Source organism: Martes martes, assembly GCF_963455335.1.
Source record: "Martes martes genome assembly, chromosome: 9".
Lineage (NCBI taxonomy): Eukaryota > Metazoa > Chordata > Mammalia > Carnivora > Mustelidae > Martes > Martes martes.
In genome coordinates, this window is record NC_137896.1 from 69536056 (window position 1) to 69562729 (window position 26674).

The window sequence follows — 26674 nt, forward strand, 5'->3', positions numbered from 1 at the left end:
CCTAAGATGAGGTGTCAAGAGGATTTGTTCTCACTTCACTTAGGTTAAGCTATATAGCTCCTCATATCTAACCAGAATTGTCCCTAGGTAGGAAGCCTGTCCCTGAGGAAGGGGCCATCCTGGTATAAGCAGCAGCTGCTCTGGGGAGAAGATTTACCTAAGGAGAAGGGCAAAGGACGTAAAGCTGAACCAAGTCTGAAAGAGGAAGGGGCCCCTTAGGGAAAGGGGGGGGTGGTTAAGTCTCCACAACTTTCTCGCCCTGCCTTTTCAAGTAGCAGACTCGGCACTGGGAGAGAAGAAACAGTGGTACTGGGAAAGACTCACCAAAACAGTTTGAGGTTTTATCTATTGGCAGTTCAGGGAATCTGCAATAGGCACTTATCTGAAGATGAGAGGAACCTGGCCTTACATTGTTGGCCACTCTGGAGAAGAAACCTACCAACCACTCTGCTCTTTACAAAGAAAACCGGTCAGGAGAATAGTTTCTCTGGACTCTAACTTCTCCTCCAGGCAGACCTCCTGGCTTAATCCAGCCAGCGCTCACCCACCTGCCCTCTTTGGGAAGCACTAAACTCTTCAGCAAGAAGGAAGCAGGACCTCCCTAATCCCAAAAGCCTTCAGACAGGAACCATGGGGATTTGGGATTGGGTAGCCAAACCTCTCTCTGCTCTGTTTAAAAAATAACTCAGTCCAATCACCAAGAAAGAGAAGTGTATTTATGTGGGGGATGGAGTAAAGGCACTGGTGTTCAAAGGTCCTCTCCGAGCCCGGTGGGCGGCTGCCCAGCACCCGAGAGGGTGCCAGGGCGACTCTCCTACCTTCTCCAATTAAGGAAAGAGGCGGGGGCAAAAGCAATTGGCAGCCTGCTGAGTGAGTCCTGGGACCAGCCGCTTCACTGCCACTGCGGTCTGGGCACACTTTGAAGGAATGTGCAAGCTGGAACCTCTCCCTCCCCCAGGCCTGGGAAAATGGGCATAAGGTGGGGCAGCACACACAGCACAGACAAAAGGTTCTGCAGAGCCCTCCTCTCCGTGGCGCTCAGGTCCCTTGGCTGAGCGCGGCGCCCCATCCGGCCACACCGAGTGACCTTCTGGCTAGTAACGCCCCTTTCCCGCGGGGCCCAAGCGCCCGGCCAGGGATGGACCTTTCATAGGTGCCCACATCTTTTCTCCCGGCACCCCGACAAGAAACGCCCCTCCCACCCCTCACCACAAACACCCGCGACGCCTTCCCCCAGCCCCTTTCTATTGTCTTCAAAGAGATTAGTGGCTCCCACCAAACACACCCAAATGCACCTCCCTTTCTCGCGCTCCCATTTCTCTGAGCCTTAGGGGCCGAGAAGCGAGCGCAGGGTTGAAAAGGAGAGAGGGAGTAGCCCGCGAGAACTTGGCACCTCAGACCCACCGTGTCCGCCTCGCAAGGATGCCGGTGACCTGTAGATTGCAATAGGCACTGAATGATGCTTGCTGCTGCCATGGAAATGGTGGATGTGGTGCGCTCCCAAACTGGACGCCCCCCATGCCACTCCTAGGAGGCCGCTGAGGGTGAGCGGGACTATCCAGAGCAGGGCCAGGCGCCCCCCTGCACCGCCGCCGCCGCCGCCGCCGCCGCCACCGCCGCCGCCCCCGGGCGAGCCCAGCTCGGCGCCGCACCGGAGCATCCTCTGGTACATGGCGGGGCGCCCGCCGAGGGGCAGCCGCCGCGGGAGGCAAAGTTTGGGGCGCGGGGATGGGAGAGGGCGCCGAGGAGCGGGCGGCTCCGGGTGGGCTGAGGGGCCGGCCGCCTCACCGCGCCAGAGCACCCATCCTCTCCCTCCTTCGGACAGTCTTCTCGGGGTCCTGGAGTCCGCCGTGCCTTGCACCCCAAAGAATCCGAAACATAGCCGATGCAAATGCAGCTGATGGGGGGCTTGTCCGGGAAGGCAGCCCCGGGGAACAGCGAGCGCGGAGCGAGCGGCTGCTCCCAGATTTCCAGGGCTCCAGGTTCTCGAGAGATACTCCCAAAGAGTTTCGGGCGAGAGTGCGTGCCGGGGGGTGGGGAGCGGGGAAATTGTTTAAAGCTCCTCCCGGAGGGTCCTCACTTCTACATGACAGCCATCCGCCGCGAATCCACTAGGTAAATCCATTTAGCATTGTGTGTGGGGACTGGGGAGGCCACTTCGCGGGCCCAACCTCCTTTCAAGGGAGAAGCAGACCCCATGAAATCGAGGCACCCCTTCCCTCCATTCAGCCCCGGCCGGCCCCCCGGATCGCGCCAGCCTCCCCCGGGCAGCGCGCGGAGCAGCGGCGCGCATCGCCTGCTCCCGAGGCAATCTCCGCGTCCGCCGCCTCCTGACACTTACGCCCGGCGAGGGGTTCAGAGGGAAGAGTGCACCCTGATGAAGGAAGCGGGGATCGAACCGGGGAAAGAGAGCTGAGGAAAAGCAGCAGCAGACGAAAGAGGGGGGAGGGGGAGAAAAAAAGAAAAAGAAAAAAGAGAAAAGAAAAGAAAAGAAAAACCACACACGCTGGCGAAGCGAGGGGCTCTATGCAAATCTGCAGTCTCCAAACAGCAAATCACTGAAGCTCGGATGCAATGCAGAGGACGAGCCTATGTAACGAGGGAGGCTGGTCTAGCTTCCCACAGAAATCGCCCTGCTTTGCCTCTCTCAAGCATTCTCCACACATCAAAGGGACACGTGTACGGCGGTGCGGGGAACACCTAAAAAGCAACTCTCCCTCCTCTGCCAGGTGATCCCTCCGTCTGAATTACAACGGCAAATGACACCCTTCCCCTACCCCTATGGTTTAGATGTAACCAGTGTTTTGAGAGCTCTTAAAAGGGAAAGAACCCGGCTCTTTTTATTGGACCAAACTTGTTCTGCCAGGTGTTCAAACCCAATCTGCTAAATATGGTTTGACACCGTCTACTCAAGTATCAGTTTTGGTGATCTGTTAATTACACATATTACTCATAACAAAGAGTCCTCATTCCCACTACAATACCATATCTCGAATAAGGCAGTGGAAGTGCAGGGAACCAAAACACACGAGGAGGAGAAAAAAAAAAAAAAAAAAGTGAATTTGGCAGCCAAGGAAGAGACAGAAAAAGAATGAAAGAGAGGAAGGAGACAGGTGGTAAAGAGGAGGAAAGTAGAGAGAAACACTGTGAATGAGATTGCTTGTACTTCAAACATTTGGGGGGGTATTTAAGAACCCCCAAGATCCCTAGAGAAGCGCAGATGTGATGGCATTTCATAAGGGTGGAGTTCTGCCTTTCTCTCACCCTTTCTCATAAGGAAAATGGCAATGGGAAACAAAAATTCTTAAATCTAGTGCCTCCAAGGAAGAGAGCATATTTATATCCCGTGGGTGAAATGCAACATCTTTAACTGGAAGCTGCATGTCCTGGATGAGAGACCAGCAAAGACAACACAACCTAAGAGTAAAAATCAAGGATAGCAAGTGGAGTTGGCAAAGAGGACCACAGTCACCGGAGGCTAGCAGATACGATTTAGGACTGTGACTGAAATACTTCCCCGGTTTCCAAAACATGATAAAAACTGTGACATGTCTAGTGGCTGGACTTTTTTTGTCTTTATTCCTATTTAAAAACAGAGGAAACAACTCTGATAAAGCACTACTTCTCAAAGGCTCCTCCCTGACTATATAATCCCTTAGATCAACAAATACAAAGTCATGTATGGGGGCAAAAAAAAGTAGTACCAGGAGGATTTGATTCACATCAGCCACTCATGGAAGTGGTGACTGAGACTTGTATATTGCCTCCTAGTTCATTCAGAGTCACCCTGGGACTCTGGTGGTCACTATGTAACCCCTGTCCAGGGGCCAACAAATCAAATCTGCAGCAATCCAGTATCTCACATTCCTGTCAAGCTTATATGATTCTACTAAAAAACAATAATTCTTCAGTAGTTCACTGAATTGAAATGGCTTAGCCATGTTAGAGAATGTGTTTTTATCTACTTAAATACACCATGTCTCCCAACTTCCCACAGCTGTTCAAAGAGCAACAGAACCTAAATTCAGCACCTTCCACTGTGTACTGTTCCCAACCCATATCCCCAGGCCATTTCCTCCTCATTTTGTTATTTTTTAGCATGTGTATTTTAATTCATTAGCCAAGGGTTGTGTATATTCATTTTTAATACATCAAGTAAGCTTTAAAAGGAAAAGAAGAGCAAAATCATCCCAGCAGTATGGTTTTAAGACTCTCTGTAATATTCTCATTGTGACATCTCATAGTATTAGTCTGGGCAGAGCCCTGGATTGGGAGGTAGGAAACCTGGGTTGCATTCTTGGCCCTGCCATTTACTGGTTATGTCACATTAGTCACTTAGCCTCTCCCTGAGGCTCTGTGGCTTCCTTTATAAAATAGTCATGTTCCTATCTTTCCTAACAATCCCATAGGGCAGGAAGGCTATAATGCTATATTTAATGTGAGAGTACTTTAAAATATATCAAATCCTCCCCACAATTGAGGCACTATGTCTCTCCTCTCACATGGGTCTAACGTATTTAAACTGGTTAGCCTGGGGTGCCTGGGTGGCTCAGTCGCTAAGCGTCTGCCTTCGGCTCAGGTCATGATCCCAGGGTCCTGGGATCGAGCCCCACATCGGGCTCCCTGCTCAGCAGGGAGCCTGCTTCTCCCTCTCTCTCCCTCTGCCTGCTGCTCTGCCTACTTGTGCTCACTCTCTGTCTCTCTGTCAAATGAATGAATAAAATCTTGTTAGCCTGCACGATTCTTCAGTTCCTTTCCATTGATAGGAAATGTAGAGCATTGCATTGTTCCCCAATACCCTTGTATATGGTGTTGATCTGTCCTTGCCTTTCCAACCAGATGGTAGATTCCTGAAAGGGAGAGGAGTCAAGTCTTCATTTGAACTCCCTCATGTGCCAGGCATACGGGAAATGTTAAGTTAGCCTCCTGGTGCATACAGTCAATTCTCATTATTCATCGTAGTTATGGTCTATAAAGTCACTACTGGACAATGAATTACAGAACACTGAACCATTGCTCCTAGGTGGTGGGTTCTTAAGGCCTCTGGTCACACCACTTTCATCAGCCGGTTAATACATAACTTTGTTTTATGTGTTTTTTCTTCTTTTTTTTCTGTTTAAAGACACCTTATTTAATGTATTTGGGTTCTCGTTAACACTGAACCCACTGTCAACCTCACTATAATTCAAGCCTAAGTAAGGCTTAGGTAACATAATAACCTCTTTTCTCTGAAAGGCATACCACAGGCTTCTTATACTTAGGAATGCTAGACAGAACTCCAGCACTACGGTTCAGGGCCATTTTAAACAGCGAAATCACAGAAACCGAAACCAAAACCAACAAAAAAACACAAAAATGTGAAAAACATGCAACTAAACAGAACGCAAAAAAGAGCACCTGTTCAGAGTCTGAGAGCTGCAACAAGAAGGCAGAGGGTTGCCTTGTTTGACCTCTGCTGGGAACTGGGTATGAGGGACTGAAACGCCTCCCCTCTGTGTGTGTGTCTGTTAATGACCACCCCCGTGCCACTATAACTGATTTGGGAGTTACAAGTTTTAGTGAAGGCGTGAATTCATATCTGGGTATAATGAGGATTTACTGTATTTGTTACTCTCTTAAAAAAAATAGAGGAGGATGGGGCTGGGACTTTGGAGAGTGATTTATATAAATTAAAACCACAGGAGTAGAGTAAGTAGAGAAGATTCTGGTGAACCTTCCCAAGAGCATTCAGTGAAGAAAAGGCTCTCTGCCTGTCTTATATTGTCTCAGGGCTAGGGAGATAAAGGTGGGGTTAGGGAAAGGATGGGCCAGAAATCTTGGTTTTACTGGAGTCTCCAGAGCTAAAGAGGAAAGATTTATGGCTGCCTTCAAAGAAGACACTGTAGCTGCAATATCTACGCAGATGTTTGGGCACCTCTGTGATACCTACGGGGTTCTGGGGTGAGTGCTGTGATACTGAGGCTGCAATATTTGTTACAAATGGTTGTAATTTGGTGGACTAAGGAACAACTCTCTGTGGAAAGAGGGTACAAAAGTCTCAGGAACAAACTTTTGCCTAATCTGGATGAAGCAAGTAGAGCTTGCGCTTACTCTTTATGTCTCATGAGTTGGTCAGTCCTTGTGGTTGGAACTGCATTATTTAAAGGAAACTGAGGCAGCAGCATCTGACAAATTATTGTCAGTTGAGTTAGGAACTGGTTGGAGGAGACATGGTGCTTGGCTGCCTGTAATTTACTCTTAAATATCTCAGCATAAACAGTGTAATATAAATGTGTTTTAGTGTCCTGTGTCCCAGGAGAGTAAGCTGCCTTCCTCAGGAATGTATGCTCCGGTGTCTCAGCCAGAATTACAGAAGCCAGAGGCAGCTTCTAGAAGCCTTGGTTATCATCATCTCCAATCGCGATGTGGCTTTGCTCATTAATTACAATGTATGTCAAGAAAAGGTTATTATTTGTGAAATAAATGGCTTGTCAATTGGTGTAATGGAGGTTAGGAATGGGTTCTCTTTCATGAAATTATTAACATTCAAGATCAGTGGGTTAGCCAAAATATTTTACAAACACATGCTTTGCTTCTACTTGAATAGAGTTTGTGAATCTAAGAGGTCTTTCACCCTTTACCATAAGGAATGGTGCCGCAATAATAGTAATATTAAGAAATACATATTTGTAACTGGCACAAGTCTGAGAGATGTAAATGTGTTAGTTCATTTAATCATCACAAAACCATAGGAAGTAGGTGCTTTATTCTTTAATCTCATTTATTTATTTGACAGACAGAAATCACAAGTATGCAGAGAGGCAGGCAGAGCGAGAGGAGGAAGCAGGCTCCCTGCTGAGCAGAGAGCCCTATGTGGGGCTCGATCCCAGGACCCTGGGATCACGACTTGAGCTGAAGGCAGAGGCTTTAACCCACTGAGCCACCCAGGTGCCCCAGTGGGTCCTATTTTTGATCCGTATTAGATCCTGATTCTGACAGATGATGAGCTGGTCGCTGCCATATTTGTAAAATCCTTTTTGTAAGACATTTTTCATGTACCTAACAGAACCAAGAGCTGGAACTTCATCCACTTCCAGAATAGGCTATAAGATTTTGCTCCTACTTATTAATAAATGTCTGTTTCTGTAGCAGCAGTTGGTTTGCATTTTATATTCACTATGACCTGCACTTTTGGGAACTCTTGGAAGTGATTAATGCTCCCCTGCCTCTAACCACTGTGGCTACTGAACTCTACCAAAAGAACCCAATAGCTGTGCATGGAAAATTGTCCTAGGCCCACTCACGGCTGATAATCTGTAATGAACAAAAAGTTAGGTAGCCTAAGTTGGACAACAGCGTTAAGAAATGGGAGGTGGGTCTGACAGCTGAGAGGAGAAAAACAAAGGAAATGGAAGGAGAGAGAGGAGAATGAATGGAGAGAGAAGGTGCAGAGAAATGGAAAAGGACAGGCCATTTCAAATTATTTTTTCATATTTTAAAAATCAACCCTTCTGTCTCAAGAAACAGGATGGTTGTCAGGCAGACACTTTCAACCTTTTCGTGTTATCCTTAAACTTAATTGGAAAGTCTTACAGCTCAGTATTAAGCTTTTTAAATAGAAAAGTAGACACTAAAAGCAGCAGAGGGGAAGTATATTAAAATCCACAGGCAGCACCAATCTTTTAAAAATTAAAAATGAGGAGAGTGTCAGTCTTGCATTTCACATTTCTACTAATGTCAGCACAATGGAAAGGCAAGAAGACCCCACATACCCGTCTACCTGTATTTCTGAGTCAGGACTGAGAGAGAATAAAGAGGTAAAGACTCAGGAGAGGGCGTCATCTGTGAAGCTGTGGAGACAAACCTCTGACCCTGTTTCCTTTCTGGGTTAGTACAGGTCCCTGTGGGCATTCTGAGAAAGGATCTGAATAGGAGAGCAAGAGCAGTGAGAGTAAAACCAAACCAACCAGCCAACCAAGCAACCAAATGACAAAAACAAGAAAAAAATATGTCGGGGCTCAAAGCATCCCTGGAGCCCTACAGGCGTAATAATGTCACTGAAAAGTCAGGTTTATTTATGAAGTGTTTCCTTAACTGGAAGTATACTTTCATCTCCCACCACACATAATCCAGTCACAGATATAGACTGGTGAATACCGTCAGTGTAGCTATTACCTAGAACCTCCACGCTGACATATCAAACTAGAGGGAGTAGTGAGAACTCAACATGATACCCAATTCACTCAAATTAAGCTAAAGCCCGGATGTGCAGTTTGATTTGTAAAGCATGATTAGATTTATTCAAGCAAGGTTAGTTGTGTAATTTAGGGCTGTTTTATGATCTCTCTTTTCTCTTGACCTATTTAATAAAAATTTCATGTATGACATCCTACCTAAAATTTATTGGCTAGGCACCAAGGCGGGGTTATAGAAATTTCACTGCAACAGCATCTTTAAGTGTTGGGGGCTTTTCTTGGGCATCAGCCAATCATATGTCATCTCTCAGTCACGGTCATCATAATTGTTTGTACAGTTATTTCAGCCAACTTGTGTTGCTGACACACTCTTCTGTAGGTTCCTGCTATGTGATGTGAATATATTCACAACATCGTGGAAGAACATGTGGCTTGACTGCCAGACTGAGAGTTTGAGTTCATCGTTATTATTCATTTGACATTGGGTTTAATGGGCCCTTGCCCTAGTTTCCTCACCTGTAAAATGATTATAATGCTGTGTGTAATGGAATTGGAACAGTTTCTAAAATATATTAAGCACTAAATAAAACTTACTGTCATTTATTCATATGTACATGCTCTAGATCAGTGCTACAAACATAATGATGTGTATTGTGATTTTTTTCTTTAAAAGACTTATTTATTTGAGAGAGAGAGAGCAAGTGCACAGGGGGAGGAGCAGAGGGAGAGAGAATGCCCAAGCAGAAACCCTCTGGTGGGAGCAAAGATGTGGGGCTCGATCCCAGGACTCTAAGATCATGACCTGAGACGAAATCAGGAGTCAGATGCTTAAGTGACTACGGCACCCTGGCAGGCGCCCCTCTAATAGGATTTTTAATGTAGGCCATTTCAAACTCTTCCCAACTTGCTCTACAGTCCAGTTTGGCCATCTCCCCGATAATCTTTTAGTTTAGTGTCTGTGTCTCTGTGGTGCTCAAACTTTAGTATCCTGGAGAATCATTAGGAGGATCTGTTACATCATAGATTGCTTTGCTTTTTTGATTCCCTTGCTATGTAGAGGTACTAACGATTTGCATTCTTAACAAGTTCCCAGATAATGCTTATATGGCAGGCCCAGGGGAACCAGATTTTCAGAACCACCACTCCATCTAAATGCCAAAGTCTTTGCCAAAGGTTTTATTAACCAACACTGGGCAAGTTTTTTAATTGGGCTCCTTACCAATAAAGTAACCTTCTTAGCAGTGTACTCAACACAGACAACAGGACTGCTCCCAGATCTCCTCTTTAAAACATTATTTAAAGACTTCAAGATGTCTACCATATAACCCTACATGTCCTCGTCTCGCACCTTTCCTCTACTCTGTTCAGAATAAATAAATAAATAAATAAATAAATAAATAAATAAATTTTAAAATGAATAATTAATTAATTTTCTAAAGTCCTCTTCCACCCTATCTTTTGCATTTAAGCCCTTCTTCGTTTAGCCTGGCTAGAGGCAGGTAGACACTACACGAGGGTTCAGTTCCCATGCTCTTAACTTATTAGCCACATGGCTACTTATGCAGGTTATTTAAACTCAGTTTTCTTACTTGTAAAGGGGCTTGATAATGGTAGGGTTGTTGCAAAGATTAAATGAATTGACAGATGTAAAGTACTTAGAATAGTGTCTGGTACCTAGTATATATATATATATGTATTAGCATGTACTTGTTTTTAAATTTTATTTACTTACCTACTTAATTTATTGAATAGGTTATTCTTTCCTCTTCTTTTATGATATGGGGAAATAAATCAGAAATGATGAGAATGTCTGTTTCCATATAAAACCTGACACTGGCCACCCAAATAGTCCATCACCATAAAACAAACACACACACAACATAAATACAAGTCCCTTTCAGGTTCTGTCTTATCAGTCCTCCTGTCTGACCAGCCCTGGCTACAGGACAGATCAGCAACCCAACCCAGCAACCTGGGATCTGTCTGCCTGCCCTCACCAGCAGTCTGCCAAGCAGATCCATCACTGCAGAAGAAAGAAGCATGGGATTGTTGCGAACGGAGCTAGACTTGGCAAGATAACTATAAGCCAAGTTAGGGAGATATAAAAACTGACACATAATTTGCAAATTCCCTAGTAAATATAGATATCCAAATCCAGAACCAGACATCACACACATATGACGAGCTCAATTCCCTGAAGGCTCAAGCACTTAGAACATAAACCGATTTGATCTCTCCTTATGAATATATGTTCTGGGACATATATGGCCATTTTACGGCGCAGAAAGGAATTTAATCATGCAATTTGAATTGAATCTCTAAATAGGTTTGTCTGGGATTTATAATCTAATCCCCTTTCAATTCAGGATAAATATATTGGATTACACTTTTTGTCAAGAGTGATTTTTTTTGACGTTAGTACTATAGTTAAGTTAATACGACTATCATACTACAAATACCTGTTTTCCGGGTAAAGTCAAAGTTCTTTAACATGGCATATTAAGCTCTTCAAAATTTGCCCCCACCCTACCTCTTGCTGTCTTATCTTCATCTCAACTTCTTTCACCTCCCCTACAAGCATCCTTGGCTCCAGCCACAGAGTATTTCTCTTCCCGGAAACACACTGTCGTTGTTTCCCACTGCCCCTGCTGTTCCCTTAGTAAGAATCATCTTTTCTCCTTCTTTTCTCTCTTAATACCTCATTCATTCTTCTGCCAAATTTTAACACATAAATCTCCATTGGAACTTTTTCTGAAATTTGTCAGTTATTTGCTACTTTCTCAAGTGCAGACTATCACAAATACCACCCCCCCCCAAATATCTGGGATATGTAAAAAAGTATATCCACATTATTATTGTGCTGAATGAATACAGTATCAAACTTACTGGTTAAGTCATCTTCATGTTTAGGAGTTTAAAATAACCAAAACCAACAGACAAAGGAAACAAATCATCTTCAATTTATCCTTACAGGCTTTCGGTTAGCTCTTTTATTGCCTAAAATATATAAGAAATTTAGGCTGAACTCTGATTTGAATGCTAAATAAATTGGTTTTGAAGAATAAGGGAATTTGTTGTCATATTTTCCTACTCATGCTATAAACAGATGTGTTTCTTTCTTATACTATGTAAAACGAAGAAAAAAAAATGCCACCCAGCAAAGATGTTTGCTGCCAAGCTGAATTGCAGAGCAAACATTTATAGGCAACTTATAAATCCCTGAAAATAGGATTTTATAATGGAAATACTGGCACCATTTTAACTATAGCCATTCAAGTAATATCACCATAGCAGAATTTATAATCTAATATACTCATTCTGGGATGGACGAGAGATTAAGCTTATACATGTCAGAAACTTTCAGTGGCTCTGTTCAAATTGCATGATCATTCCACAGAGTTCAAATCTCTTGAAATATTTATTTCAAAATGAGTAGTATATGCTTCCAAACATTTATTCTCAAAAGACAGATTATATTTTTTATACTTGTATGAGAAATATATGACCTCTGAGGCATTTCAAAAAATCATTAATCACTGAGGGGTTTTTTTTTGGTTCTTTTTTTGTTTTGCTTTGTTTTGTTTTGTTTTGTTGGGGGGGTTGCTTTGGGGGTTTTGGGGGGCTTCTTTTTCCTTCATGAAAGAATTACTTTCCTCAGATTTTCTCTATTGCTGAGATGATTCCCCCAGAGAACTTTGTGTTTATCTTGACAGGTGTTAGTAGATCTGTAGACCTCTGTGGAATTGTTCCTAGCTGCACTAAGGTACAGTAGAAAACATTACATCTACAAACTAATGAACTTACCTTACTGCATTCTAAATAAAATAAACCACACAGCAAGTGAAATTAATCTGCTAATGTCTTTCTAATGAAGCTTTCATTAGGCATATGGTGTGGTCTTCAATATTTAACACACGATAGTATTAAAGAATACCTCATGATTTTTAAAAAGCATACCTAATGACTGCCTCATATATTATTTTCCAATGAACTAGTTTACCCTCATTGTACTTTAGGTCCTTAATCAAAGTGATACAAGAAACATTTCAAATATTTTATATCCAAATGGAGAGAAGAAATAAATGTCCCATCTACCTTTACCCTTAAATAATTAAAACTAGATTTGCTGTTCTAATTTTTAAGGGTGGAGAAAGCTTTCAATTTTCTGTGCAATGTAAAGATTCACACACTAATAAAAACTAGGAGGCAGATATTGAGAATGAAACTACTTAGGTCCAATTTACAATGTTTTGCCTTCAAATAATGCTACCTCCTATAACAGCAAACACTAGTTTCAGTTGTGGTGAAAACTGAACACTTTGATGGGCAATGGAAGATCAATGGTCAACACCATTAGTATCCCTTCATTTTGGCAACATTTTGATTTGTCATTTGTTAAGAAAATAATCTGAAGCATCTGGCAGGAAAAACTACCTATGTCCAAATATCCCCAGTTTTGGAGCATGTGCTATTCCATTCCATCTAATATTTATAGTATCACATAGAAGAGCCACACAAAAGTCACCTCCTCACCGTCACACTATACCAAAGTCTTAATTCCTCATTTCAGGTTCCCATGTAAATTATCTCCTGCTTTGGTATAATCATAGTTGTCCAACGGAGACTTAAGGATCTTACTGTCATTATTTAAATTTACTTATTTCAACTACTATTTACTGCCAACCAGTAAGAGGTAAGAAGACAGACATGGTAAAGGTGGGTCTTTTCTCCTTCCATAGTAGCAGCCAGAAACAGTATGAAAGCAATGGATCATGAAGAAAAGCAATTTCCTACTTGAGGGATTAGACAGTACCCTCTCTTGTACTGTTAAATCAAGGTTTTAGTTATTTTTTCAAGTAATACTGATTTTTTTCAATTTACATGTATAGTCTCTGGAGAAGCAGCAAGGGACCCCCGAACACAGACCATCTCAACCAATCAATAAAAGAGAGAGAGAAAAGAAAAATTAAAAAAGCAAAAAAAAATAAAATAAAATAAAAGCTCTCCTTTATGTTCTACTGTTCTGAGCAAGCCTTTTACACAGCATGGGAGGAAAAAAGAAGAAAGAAAAACAAACAAAATAGGAAATCGCTACACAAGCTAAAAATATTCAAGGAAGAATTTGAACTGATATGTGAGGCTTTTTTCTTTTCTTTCCTTAGGAAAAATATAGGTGATTTCTATTTTCAAGCAGCTCCCATTTGCCAGCATTAGAAAATTGAAAACTATGCAAATTTCAGCAAATGTTTGCTTCATCTTTTAGGTTCACAAGAATATTAACCACTGCTATTAGTATTACATTCCGATTTGAGGAAGTTTGTAGCACAAAACTGTGCCCTGGAATATCATGTGAAAATCTTAATATAAAATGCATTTACATGCCAGGAGCAGTAACACATGCTTTTAAATAATAATGGCAAATAATAGTTCCATGTATAAAATGTGGAGGAGGAAATTCACGAGCCTGTTTTCACAGATCATCCTCCCCCCCCAATCCCCTGCTTATTTGAGGCTTATTGCTTCTATGAGTCATGTTTATGGAAACTGCATATTTTCTACGCTGAAAACTGTCATGTCACATAATTAAAAACAAAGAGTCCCACAACTAAATAATAAAGTTGTGATAAAACCTTATAATTTATTTCAACTTATTCCTCAGTTGTCCAATTTTATCTGCCTCGCATTCTAGCCTTCACACTGTTAAGAGATAGTTGAGGTACAGTGGTTGATTAGTGGACAAAACTCTAGCTTTTATTTTAATTGCCTGTCTTTCTCTATTTTTTCTTTTTTTTCCCAGTTTGTCAAAATAAGATGCCATTAAGACATTTTTTAAAACTCTACAGCCTATAGAGACATTAAGAGCAAGAGAACAAGTATATTAACATAGTCGATATTTTCCGTTTTATATATCACTGGAGTAATATTTTCTAAATTTGGTGGGATAGTCTACTGTATAAAGTAGGAAAATATTTATGAAAATTAAAGTGATTAAAAACTATACACAGAAACCAAATTAGAAGAGAACAGATCTATTACAACCAGCAGAATAAGATTTGTCTGTTGCAATCACATAACCTTAGATTAAGGTTGATGTAGTTCAGCATAGCTGAGATAAGTAGGATTTGGAGGGATGAATGACATTTTCACCCAGTGCAAATTACTCAATCCAATAATAAACTGATAAAAACTGGTTAGTTTGGCCAATGAAATTTGAATCCACTGGGCTTCCAGGAATGGGAATTAAAAAACAACAACAACAAACAAGAAAAACAAAACAAAATAAAAGCAAGACTTAGATTGCTGACAGGTTACAGAATGGAAAATATGGTGTGATTTCCCAGACAGTATAAAAATATGATTTGTAATAAGATTCAAATCTAGCACTAAAGAGTCCTATGGTTTCCCATGACTCACTAGGCACTATCTATATAGGAATACCAAGATTCATTTTAAAAATTGGTGACTGTTCAGTTATAGTTTTTTGGGGGACAGCCCAGTCCTTGGCTTGCAGATCAAGCTATCAATCTAGAAAAGTAGTTGTAGCAGATACATTTAGTTTTGTATGCAATATCTATTTTGCCTTTTCCCTGGCAAATTGAACGAACCAATTATTTTGGAGAGAGAGGGAGGAATAAAGTACATAGGATGACAAATATGCTTCACTAAAAATACTTGCTTTCCCAAACCCCTTTACAGTCAGAGTGCCTTTGTGACCCAGTTAATCTTCAGGACATGTACACAGAAGGCATTGGGATTGTTTTTTAAAAAGTCAGATTTGGATACCATGTCCCTTGAGGCATTTTGCCATAAAACCTTAATTCTTCCTGTCCCAGATGCAGATTCAATACCCATGGGAAATACCCATTCTGAGGCCATGAGGTCAAAATGACACCGGGAGGATAAAGAAATAAGAAGAGAGAAGGAGCCAAAATACTTGATGTTTTCCTGCAGGAGTTACACTAGCCCTGTGTCACCTAATAATGGACTTCTTCTTAGATTTGAAAAAAATAAACCATCTGATGTAAGTCACGTTATTGGTGTTTGGAAGTTTAATGCATAACTAATACAAATAATTTCTTGGAAGGGTGATTAGTTATATGAGTAAGTCAGCCATCCACCCTGGGCTCTAGGAGAGTCATTTATCCTTAAGGAAAGTAGGTGACATACTGCCCCAGAACTAATATTAAAGAGTGAGAATATGCTTTGGGTTTCTCCAGAACCACACGCATTGTGGAAAGTCAAGGCAGCTGTTTTAATACAGGGACCCATTAAAGATGAAAATTAGGAAATAAAACTATCCAAGGTCCTTAAACAAGAAGAAAATGGCATTTAGTAAAGAACGTTATGGAACTGAAGGGAATTTTTTTTTTCTCCCCTCCCCGAGCATGCCAGGAAAAAGAAGGAACATTCCATTTCTTAGAGTTAGGTAATTAAGAGTCTGCAATATACACACACAACCAGGGGTCTCTAAAGTGAGTGGGCCTTATCTGTAATAAATTCATCTTCCCAGGCAATGCATCTAAGTGTGAGCAGGCTGGTATATATTTATTTGTGTGTTTGTTTATTAATGTATCTAATAATTTACTTATCCAACGGGTATTTATCAAGCATCTATTCTAAAGCAGATCCTGAGCTCGTCCAGGAAGAAGCCACTAAGGACTTGGTTCTAGTTGAGGAAATGAGCCTCCTTATCTTGAGCTGAGCTGATGATCCCAAAACACTGAAGTCCGTGAAAGGATAATTTGTACACTGTGGCTTACGGGACTTTCCCTGTAGATGGAATCAAATTGGAACTGAAGGAGTGTTCTTACTTCAGCTAATACAGTTTCATACTGAGAGAGTTTCAAAGTAGCAATGCACACAACTCAGACATGCTTATTGACCAAGTGTTTACCACCTATTTGGCAAATGCTGTTTATGAAGTTTTTAAGAAACAAATATTGATCCAAACAATTCCCTTGAATTTAATATTCTGTCATTCTTCAAGGCCACTATTAACTTTGATGTACACATGCAATTACCTGTCTGTTTAAGGAGTTGCAATTGCCCTAACTCTTGGGCACCGCACCATGATTAAATGCATATAAGCAACAAGTGTGGACTAGGGCAGCCAGAAAACCACTGTGGCAGATCGATAGTTACATTATATACCAAAGAATGTCTTTGTTACTGCTTCCTACAGTCCTCCAAAGTACGGATAAAAATTTAAAGCTGGACTTGATTTTTTCTTCTGCATACATGTTCATGCAAATGCAAATAAAAATTATCTAGGAAGATTCCAGAGAGCCCACAGAGGAGTGAAGATTGTTTAAATTATTATAGAGTTCTTAAAACACATCTTCAACTGGCAGGACATCCTCTCCATCAGACTCCCATATGCTTCAGAGCAGGAAAAATTAACAAGCATGAATGTAAAATCCTGCATGTAGGTTTGAGAAAATGAACAGCATAAACACAGGATGAGGGGAATCTGATGATGTTGTTAGTGTAAAAAAGAACTAGGGGATTGTTACTGAACGAAAATGTAGTAATAAGCAACAATTTGATACAATTGTTAAAAAGACACTTGCATGAACTAAAATCAATCATGCAGTTCATTTATCTGAACTTTACCTAAGATACATATGGGGTACAGTTTGACATACTGGGTGCCCCATTTTAAAAAATACATTGAGGGGCTCCTGGCTGGCTCAGTTGGTGGACTATGTGACTCTTAACCTCAGGGTGTGAGCTTGAGGGCCACATTGGACATAGAGTTTACTTTTTAAAAAATTATATAAATATATATGTGTGTGTGTATATATATATATATTTATTTATTTTTATTTATATAATACTTTTTATGTATATAAAAATACATTGATAAATAGAAGAGTGACCAGAGGCTCAGAGAAGGTTCAGTCAGGTGTAGCAGGTGTAGCAGAGAAATTCTTTATGAATCTATTCTTTATGAATCTATTTCTTTATTTTTTTAAAGATTTTATTTATTTATTTGACAGAGATCACAAGTGGGCAGTGAGGCAGGCAGAGAGAGGAAGGGAAGCAGGCTCCCTGCTGAGCAGAGAGCCCTATGTGGGGCTCAATCCCAGGACCCTGGGATCATGACCTGAGCCTCAAGCAGAGGCTTTAATCCACTGAGCCACCCAGGCGCCCCTATGAATCTATTCTTTATTGGCTTTGTAACTAGAGGAAGGGCCAATAGGTGGAAACCCATTCCTTTGTAAGAAGATATTAGTGCTCAAATAAGTGAAGTGAAGGTTCCAGAAAGAACTGTTTAGAAACTGAGAATTTGGAACTAATTTGCATTCCCACAAGGGACTTTCTGATTTATTCCCCTGTCCTGGAATCTTGCCTGTGAGCCTTTCCTTGGATAAGCAAATGATGAAGCTTGTGAGAAAAGATAAAAAGAACTTTAATCTAATTGTCAGCCAAGGAAACCAAGAGTAGATTCCTATGTGAGAGCTGCAGAGAAAGAACACGAAGGCTACCCTCTGAAGTATTTGCGTATAACCTGGTCAGGCAAGTAACTCATCCCCAAGTACCTTCTTGGGGAGTTAGGTAACTATCCACATGAAAGTAGACCTAAGTTTATTATCTAATATATTTTCAATCATATGTCTATAGCTCCAAGGAAATGTGTCCCATGTTCCATGAGGACCATAATACATCTAAAAAAAATAAAATAATTCTAACATAAAGAAACTGAGACTGTATGTCTCCCAGTTAGGAAGCCAAAAAGAAATAGTCTAAGGGGAAGAGAGAAGATGAGATCTCATTGGAGAACATAAAAGGGCAAGGTCATAACTATCTGAGAAAAAGGTGGGTAGTGAAGAAATCTCAGCAACCGCAGACACGAGGGAATGAAGACACGTGTAAAATAAACCAAACAAGCAAAGTAGCTCATTATATATTATGTATTTTCTATGTGCTTTCCATCAGACTCCTCTGCAATTAGACTGTACCATCCAAATTACGAATTTCTGACTAAGTTTATTATAGGCACTGCATTTGATCATAAGTATAAATAATTTTAACAGTACTCTCATTAAGCCTGAAATCTTATCCTTTTGTGCCAAATCACCTGGACAGATCTTGCAAAATGTTAAACACATCCTACAGTTCCAAGTAAACAGGCACAAATAAATTAAAATAGCAAGATGTTACTTGTCTTCCGTATTCCAGTGGAACTGATGTGCATCTACCTTATATACTTCTTATTTGAAAAAGTAGCCAGTTTTTTAATGTTCTTTATGATTTGGGACTATAATTGCCCTCCACAACATCTCCTCTGGTCTCAAACACCCACATATCTGAAGCTAATTGGTATTTCTGTAGTAGGGGATACTGAAATACCCACTGACCCACAGCTCCCAGAGGATTTGTTACTTGAAGTGGTGGCCAGGCCAGCATCTCCTCCCACCCATTTTTGTGAGCTGATGCTTCCTGAAAGTACACAGACCAATCACGATCATAATCTTCCAGTGCCGTAGTGGAGGAAAAGCGGGGAAGGTTCACCGAACCACCGAGGAGGAGGTTGTGGTATAAACTAAGCCAATTCAACAATGCAGATAAAATACCAAAAGGATGACATAAAATGAGTGAGGACCATGGTTAATGGGCAGAGGTAAACATATCTCTTGAGAAAAGATATTACTTCTATTTACTGAAGACTCCTCATTTTCTAACTCTTCCAAAAAGTCTCCCTGTCCATTCTCCTACTCCGTTCCCTTATTTTTGATGTCGTTTATGAGACATGACTTCAGCCCCCATGTACGGACACTGTGTGGACGGACACTGATTCTCCAGCTCTACTGCAGCCATGTTAGAAGGTCTACATCATAAGCTGCTTTGATTCTCCATTTCATAAGCAGGTTTTTCTTTAAAAAATGCAGTCTGCTGCCCACTTACGGTACTTATGCATGAAAGTACAATTTAAAATTGCACTTCACCCTGTATTTACCGAATTTCTGGGGATGTGTTCAAGAATCTGCATTTTTAAAAAAGATTTTATGTATCTATTTGACAGAGACACGTGAAAGAGGGAACACAAGCAGAAGGAGAGGGACAAGCAGGCTCCCCGCCGAGCAGGGAGCCCAATGCAGGGCTTGATCCTAGGACCCTGGGATCATAACCTGAGCCTAAGGCAGATGTTTAATGACTGAGCCACCCAGGTGCCCCAGGAATCTGCATTCTTAACAAGAGACTGAAGAAAACTAGCGTGCACACTTATTTGCCAGCCAAAGGCCTTGCACAGAGCAGGAGCTTGTAAATGTCTAGTACCGCTTTTAAGATAATGCTTTCTGGCATGTCCATATGTATTTATGAGAAATAAAAAATGCTGATTTGCTCAGGGGGTCCTCTGTCTGCCACAAGACAGTAAATGCCTTGAGGGTTGATGTCCTGCCCAGATGGTTCTTCGTAACTCCTTTTAATTTTTTTTCTTATAGCACTAGGCACTTCCTAGAATGTCCCATAAATGTTTATGATAAGGAGAAGAAAGAGAAAGGTGAAGGAGGAAGAATGGCAGGTGGGGGGAATGAATTTATGGCTGGGAAGCACAGATGGGGGGTTATTCAGAAACTCCTTTACTTTGATGAACTGGAATTCAAAAGTGCTAATGAAGTCTCTACCTAATCCTTTTGACTTAATTCATTTGCTCCACTCTTGCTAGCACTGAGACTTACCCATATGATATTTTTGAGACTGCTAAAGGCAGTTTTGTCTGAACTGAAGACAAACCATACCAGAAACAACTAGCATAAAACAAATCTGTACTGTAGTAGAAAGACTATATTGATCTCTATCTCCCTCCTTAAAATTGATTTAAAGAAGATCATTTCATTTCTATAAGCACATGTATGTTTGCATGTTTGTATATGTAATTACTTCACATGGATAAACTCAGCAATGATCCCTGCCAATTAAGGGCAGTGTTAATGAGCTGTAAAATGGACTTACCCAGTCACCCATGCCTTCCAATTGTCTTTTATTACAAAAGGCATTCCTCCTCTTTAACTCAGGTCTAACTCCCACACAAACCTTCTGTGCTCTTACTTTATTACAAATAGCCAAAAGTCAAAATTGGAAATTGACTGGAGAACATGTTGTTTATGCCCAAGCCAATAGGGAAATGAGGCTTTATTGCCTTTATTCTTCAGGACTCAGTTTTTTGAATTGTAAAAAGACCCCCCTCCCCCGCCCTCCACTTCCATTCCCTCCCAAGAATGGGTCCTATACTCAAGAGTTGCTTTCTAATAGAATCAAATATTTTATTTATTTATTTATTTATTTATTGAGAATGGGAGGCTCCATCTACATTAAACATCATCAAATCACAGCACCTTAATTATGATGATGCTGTGGTCTAGCAGGGTTAAGTGATTTACTCAGAGGTGCAAAGTTAATTAAATTACAGATCAGATTCTTATCCTAAGATCTATGTACAAGCTTCAAGGAGACCAAAAACCTTCAAACTGTATGCAAATTGTGTGTGCACTTATGTGCATTTTTATGGAGAGAGGATCCATCATTTTATCAGACTCTGGAAATGTAGCTGAGATAGTCACTGTTGGAAGTGAAACTAATATAATATTTTTTGAAACTAAAGAAGAGGCACCTGGGTGGCTCAGTCCTTAAGCCGATGCCTTTGGCTCATGCCATGACCCCAGCCAGGGTCCTGGGATCCAGCCCTGCATCTGGCTCCCTGCTCAGCAGAAAGCCTGCTTCTCCCTCTCCCACTCCCCCTGCTTGTGTTCCCTCTCTCACTGTGTCTCTCTCTGTCAGATAAATAAATAAAATCTTAAAAAAAAAAAAAAAAGAACAAAAGAAGAAAAGAGTTGAAGGTCATGTAACCTAAACTTATATTCAATATCAGCCTTGGATACTATTTCTAATGGATAGCATGCAATCTCTACCTGGGATCTTCAGATACTAGTGACTCACACTTCTCATATTAGCATGGTTCAAAGCTCTAGTCATTAGGAAGATATTTATTTCTCCATACACTTTCCTTCTTACATTTTCTCTCAAAGGTCCAAGTACCATCTTTTGGAGCCACAAAAATTAAAGCCATTTTTGCTTACTCAGAATGCCGTCCGAATATTAGAAGATGACTGGTATACTCCTTTGAACCTGTGCTTCTCTGGTCAGAAGAGCCAAGATCCCTCACAATTCTAGCTGCCTCTTTAGACTCATAGACATACAGAGCTGGAAGGAACCCACTTCAGCTTGTCAATTTTCTGTAATAAGCATATAACCCAAAACTGGAAACAACGTTCTACTTGTGATCTGACTATCCAGGAATATCTCTTTTTGGTAGGTATTTTTGCCTTTTTACTTTATCTTATCCCCCCCCCCCCAGGAAGATCACAGTATTTTACTGTTTAACTGGGAAGATCAGGGACTAATGCCTTTTCTAGAAGTTTCCCATCTGAAACAAAACACAGCAAGACACATGCACTCGGCCATTCAGACCAACATTTCCTATTTTAATATAATGATGTGAACTTAAATAAAACTTGTGAAATATCCAAAAGAGAAACATTACACACTTTTATTTTACCTGAAAAATCTAGCAGTTTTTCCACAAGCTGAGTCAGAAACAAAGAACAGAACACCTCAGATATATAAAAGAAGAATAGTAAAGATGGCTTGGAGTATAAAGCTTTTCCATTTCAAGTGTTATAAAAATTTTCCTCAGGTACTTGTTTTAAAAGTTCCAAAGAACGGTTTCTCTCAGTGTATACTGACAAACTTCAGTAATGTAGTGACAATCATGCAAATAAACTAAACTTAATAAATGGACAAGACAAAAAAAATCAGTCCTTTTCCCCATTCCATATTGATTTTTCACACCAACATTCCTCAAAGACTTATGAGGAGCACTAATCCTACCAAATGCTTTATGAGGATGAAATACCTATAGTGAAGTACATTTCAAAAATATCCCCTGCCATAACTGCTTCTCTGTGATTCCTATTACAAGTTATAAATTGCAGGCTCCAAGACCTTCCCTTTCTGAAAACAACACTGACGTTGCTCAAAACACACTTTGGGTAGTATTGCACCACAAAGGTCCAAGCAATCAGATTTCTATCAAATCTCACTTTATTCTAATACCTCAACCAATGTGAGTGTGCACTTTGGGTGAGTGAGACTTGTAAGTCTATATGATGTTCGATCCTTCTCTGCCTGGCTCCTGGTAAGATCCAACAAGCCCTAAAAAAGAGTTAGGTACAAAGCCTTTTTTCTGTTTGTTTTTTAACCTCCCATGGAGGTAGATGAAGGCTCTGGGATCAGGCTGGAAATTGTTGATATTCCTCTTCCACTCCTGGCAGCTAAATGGCTACGTGAACTCACAACTCCCCCAGTCCTCAATCTCTTACTCACAGAAAGATGTAAAAAGTATAGTGATAAAGATTCAGGTTTGTGAGGGAAATTTTACTTTGGTTTCAAGTCAATGCTGGGTGCTCTAATTCAATTTTTTAGAGAGGTCTAAATTGAAAGAGTTCAGGTACACATTTTTTTTTTTTTTAAGATTTTACTTATTTATCTCCCAGACAGAAATCACAAATAGGTGGAAAGGCAGGCAAAGAGAGGAGGAAGCAGGCTCCTTGCTGAGCAGAGAGCCCGATATGGGGCTCGATCCCAGGACCCTGAGATCATGACCTGAGCCAGAAGGCAGAGGCTTAACCCATTTAGCCACCCAGGTGCCCCTAGGTATACATTTTGTATCATTCTCTGAGAGTCCTGGGAGAGAAGAGGGTCCCAGATGGACGGCATTCAAGAGGATTCTAGTCTTGGCTATCACACCATCAACACAGTACCAAAGTTACTATGATCATTTATTTGTTTGTATTGTTTTAAATCCATACATTTTTAGACATTCAAATGGAAGTATCTGCAGATCAATGAAGTGACGCCCTGGATTTGCTTCAAAATCATCTGTTAGGGGGCTCCTGGGTGGCTCAGTGGATTAAAGCCTCTGCCTTCGGCTCAGGTCATGATAGCAGGGTCTTGGGATCGAGCCCCACGTTGGGCTCTCTGCTCAGCAGGGAGCCTGCTTCCCTTTCTCTCTCTCTGCCTGCCTCTCTGCCTACTTGTGATCTCTGTCTGTCAAATAAATAAATAAAATCTTTAAAAAAAAAATCATCTGTTAAGAGGGTAGATATGCAAAGGGATGAGTTATAGATAAAATAGTACTGGCCTGTAAGATTATTGTTAGAATTGAATGACGAGGGGCACCTGGGTGGCCCAGTGGGTTGAGCCTCTGCCTTCAGCTCAGGTCATGGTCTCAGGGTCCTGGGATCGAGCCCCACATCGGGCTCTCTGCTCAGCGGGGAGCCTGCTTCCTCCTCTCTCCCTGCCTGCCTCTCTGCCTACTTGTAATCTCTGTCTATCAAATAAATAAAAAAATCTTAAAAAAAATAAAATAAAATACTTTAAAATAAAGAAAAGAAAAGAAAAGAAAAGAAAAGAAAAGAAAAGAAAAGAAAAGAATTGGATGACGAATTCCTTTGGATTCCTTGGATTCCTTTACTTTTCTCTTCTCTTTATCTTTGATTGTTATGTTCTGTGATTAAAGTTAAATAATACTAATAGTGAAGCTGAAAATCCCATACAGAACTGCCAACCCCTATAAATAAACTCAGACATGAGGGGAAGCATTGGAAAGTTTTTGCCAAGTGGTCAAGGCATTCACTACTGTAACAAGTAATTTCTGCTGAGGCTACTATTATCAATTGCAACACCCATAAAAGCACATGGTGTTTCTGGGCAAATTCTCTTTATTTGAGTGACTGACCCCATATGACAAAAGAGAAAATATTAAAATCACCAGAAAACTATGTAATTACTGATTGCGTGGTCACCTCATAGTGTGAGAGTTTTCACAGTCAATAACTGATGTAGAGTTAAGAATCACTCTCAATATTTTGAAACTATATTATTAAAATCCATATTTTGTGAATTGCAAATAATTGCACTGTGGATACCAGCAAATGCAACAAGTTTCTGTGAAAGCTTTTTGAGTTTCAGAGGTTTCCTTTTGACAGATTTCTTCTTAAGTTATGGAATGCAGCCATCAGCAGTCTGTAGAAAAATGAAATACTGCAAGTCTGTTTTTATGCAGCTGGGATCAAGTTACTAAATGGATCAAAAGAAATAATTTCTTTGAAGAGGTAGCTGTTGACACCAGTGGCCTAAAAATAAGTGCAATTTTGTGGGTACAAAAACTTGTTTATATCTCAGTGGAAGTAACTAGATATAGTTTCTATAAATACACTTGCACTCAAGATATACTGGATGCCACTCTAAACATATTTTAATAAACCTCAGTTTAACAATACTATTATTAAGGGGAAATTGCATGCTAGCCTTTGAATAACTGACATTGCTAATGACATATATTCTTACCAGGCTTAGTTTATGGGGTTAATGATTTTAGAAACAACCAAAATCATTACCCAACTCTTACTCTGTGCTACACACACCAGCCAGATACTTTCCAAAACCATTTCATGTGATTTTAGAATTAAATTTAAGTTTTAATAACTAGCTATTAATACCAATATCTCATAGGTGAAGATGCTGATTTTCTGAGAGAGTTTTAAGTGTAACTTGCCAAAGTTGACACAGGTGATACGTGTCTGACTTGGAATTTGAGTGCAAGTAGATTTAATTCCAAAGCTCTCAATCCTGAAATTATATGCTACTTATTAACATATCAACTGATTTTAAAATATAGAAAATAAGTAACAGCAATATCTTTTTAAATCTCTTTGCATGTGAAAGGAAGCTTAAGCTGGAAATTAGGCAAACAGAAAGATTATACCAATAAACAAAGTATATTGAAAACTATAGAGAACAAATGTAGGAAAGCTACAAGATAGCTAAGTTTAACATAATATAATTTTTTGCCACAATAAAAAGTTGGAAAAAGAAATCAGGACCACCAGAGGATATAAGAGGGATGCTTGATGTAAGAGTGCAAATGAAAAAAAAATTAAATATATTTTTTAAGGGGCACCTTAAAAAGGGGCTCAGGTTAAGAATCTGACTTTTGGTTTCGGTTCAGGGCTCAGGGCATCGTCTCAGGGTTGTGAGATCAAGCCCTTCTTTGGCTCCTCACTGGGTGTGGAAACTGCTTAAGATTCTCTCTTGAGATTCTCTTAAGAATCCTCTTAAGATTCTCTCTCCCTCTCCCTCTACCCTTCCAAAAAAATTAGTAAAAAATATATATATATATTTTTTTAAAGATTTAGTAAAAAAATATTTTTAAAGATTTTATTCTTTTATTTATTCAAATAAACCCAATGTGGGGCTCAATCTCAGGACTCCAGGATCATGACTTGAGCCAAAGGCAGATGCTTAACCATCTGAGTCACCAAGGCATCTCCCAAAAAATATTTTTTAAAGAAAAACATTTAGGCTCTGAAGTAAAAAGAGTAACGTAACGCCTTTACAGAGAATAATAAACAAACTAATCAACAAATAGAGTTATATAGTCCTGGTTCTAAGACACAAAATATCCTCCAGTTAGTTCCTGACTCGCTTGGAACTCCTATTGTGTACAGCTCAGAGGATGCTGGCTAGAGCAAGGTCTTAGGTTCAAAGTCCTTTGGGAGGAAACAAACAACTGAAAAAAAAAATGTATTTCAAAAGATAACATAACAATCCTAGACATCATCTAAGATTAATAAGACACAAAAAGCCAAGAAAGATTAAATTTTGTAGAAAGTAAATTAAAATTTTGTAGATAGTAATATATTAGAAAAAATTATACTCTGCAACTCAATATTAATTAAATATTTGCATATGTATAACTCTATATTGCTGAGGGGAGAATGCAAAATAAATGGTGAAAAACAGAATCATTTTTATTATTTCATTAATACCTGCAGAAAATAAATTTAGAAATTCCATTTGAAGCTTCTAAAAGGCTTACATAAATAGCACAAGAATATTTCCTATCATTCATGTCTGAATGAGGGAATCGATTTTGATGAAAACTCCAAAGAATATCCCTTTAATCCTACAATGTGTTTAAGCTACCTAGATAGTGCTGGGGAATTTGTTCAAATATTGGTGAAGTGTGGATTTATTGAGTTTTGATGCTATGGTTCTGCCCTTTGTTGTTCATGAAGAAATGAGTTGAGAGATTTAGCTCACAAAATTTTCAGTTAATTCAATTAGTAAAAATAATGTAGACCCCTGCAAGGGAAACACTCATGAAAAGACCGATAGGAGGTGTAAAGATCATTTCTGCCTGGCTGACAGCAGAGCATGCATTACAAAGTATGCGTGTTGTAGCCTTGGGATCTGGACAGTTTGATGTAGAGTTTAGAATCACAGATTTTTAGAGCTGAAGGAAGGAGTCCTTAAAGATGATCTAAGAACAATTCCAATCTCCTCAACTGATAGATAAGAAGAATAAATCCTAAAAAAGGTGAACAGATTTTTATGTGGCCCTTAAGAAGCCACACAACTTCTCCGGGTTTCAG

The 26674-nt window shown here is 40.2% G+C and overlaps 1 protein-coding gene across 33 annotated transcripts in view; it reads right to left on the reverse strand.

Moving 5' to 3' along the window:
- NRXN1 (neurexin 1) overlaps positions 1 to 26674 on the reverse strand; it is a gene marked incomplete at its 5' end in the record, with an annotated part of 1159071 nt that overhangs the window by 440138 nt on the left and 692259 nt on the right. The window lies entirely within an intron of this gene.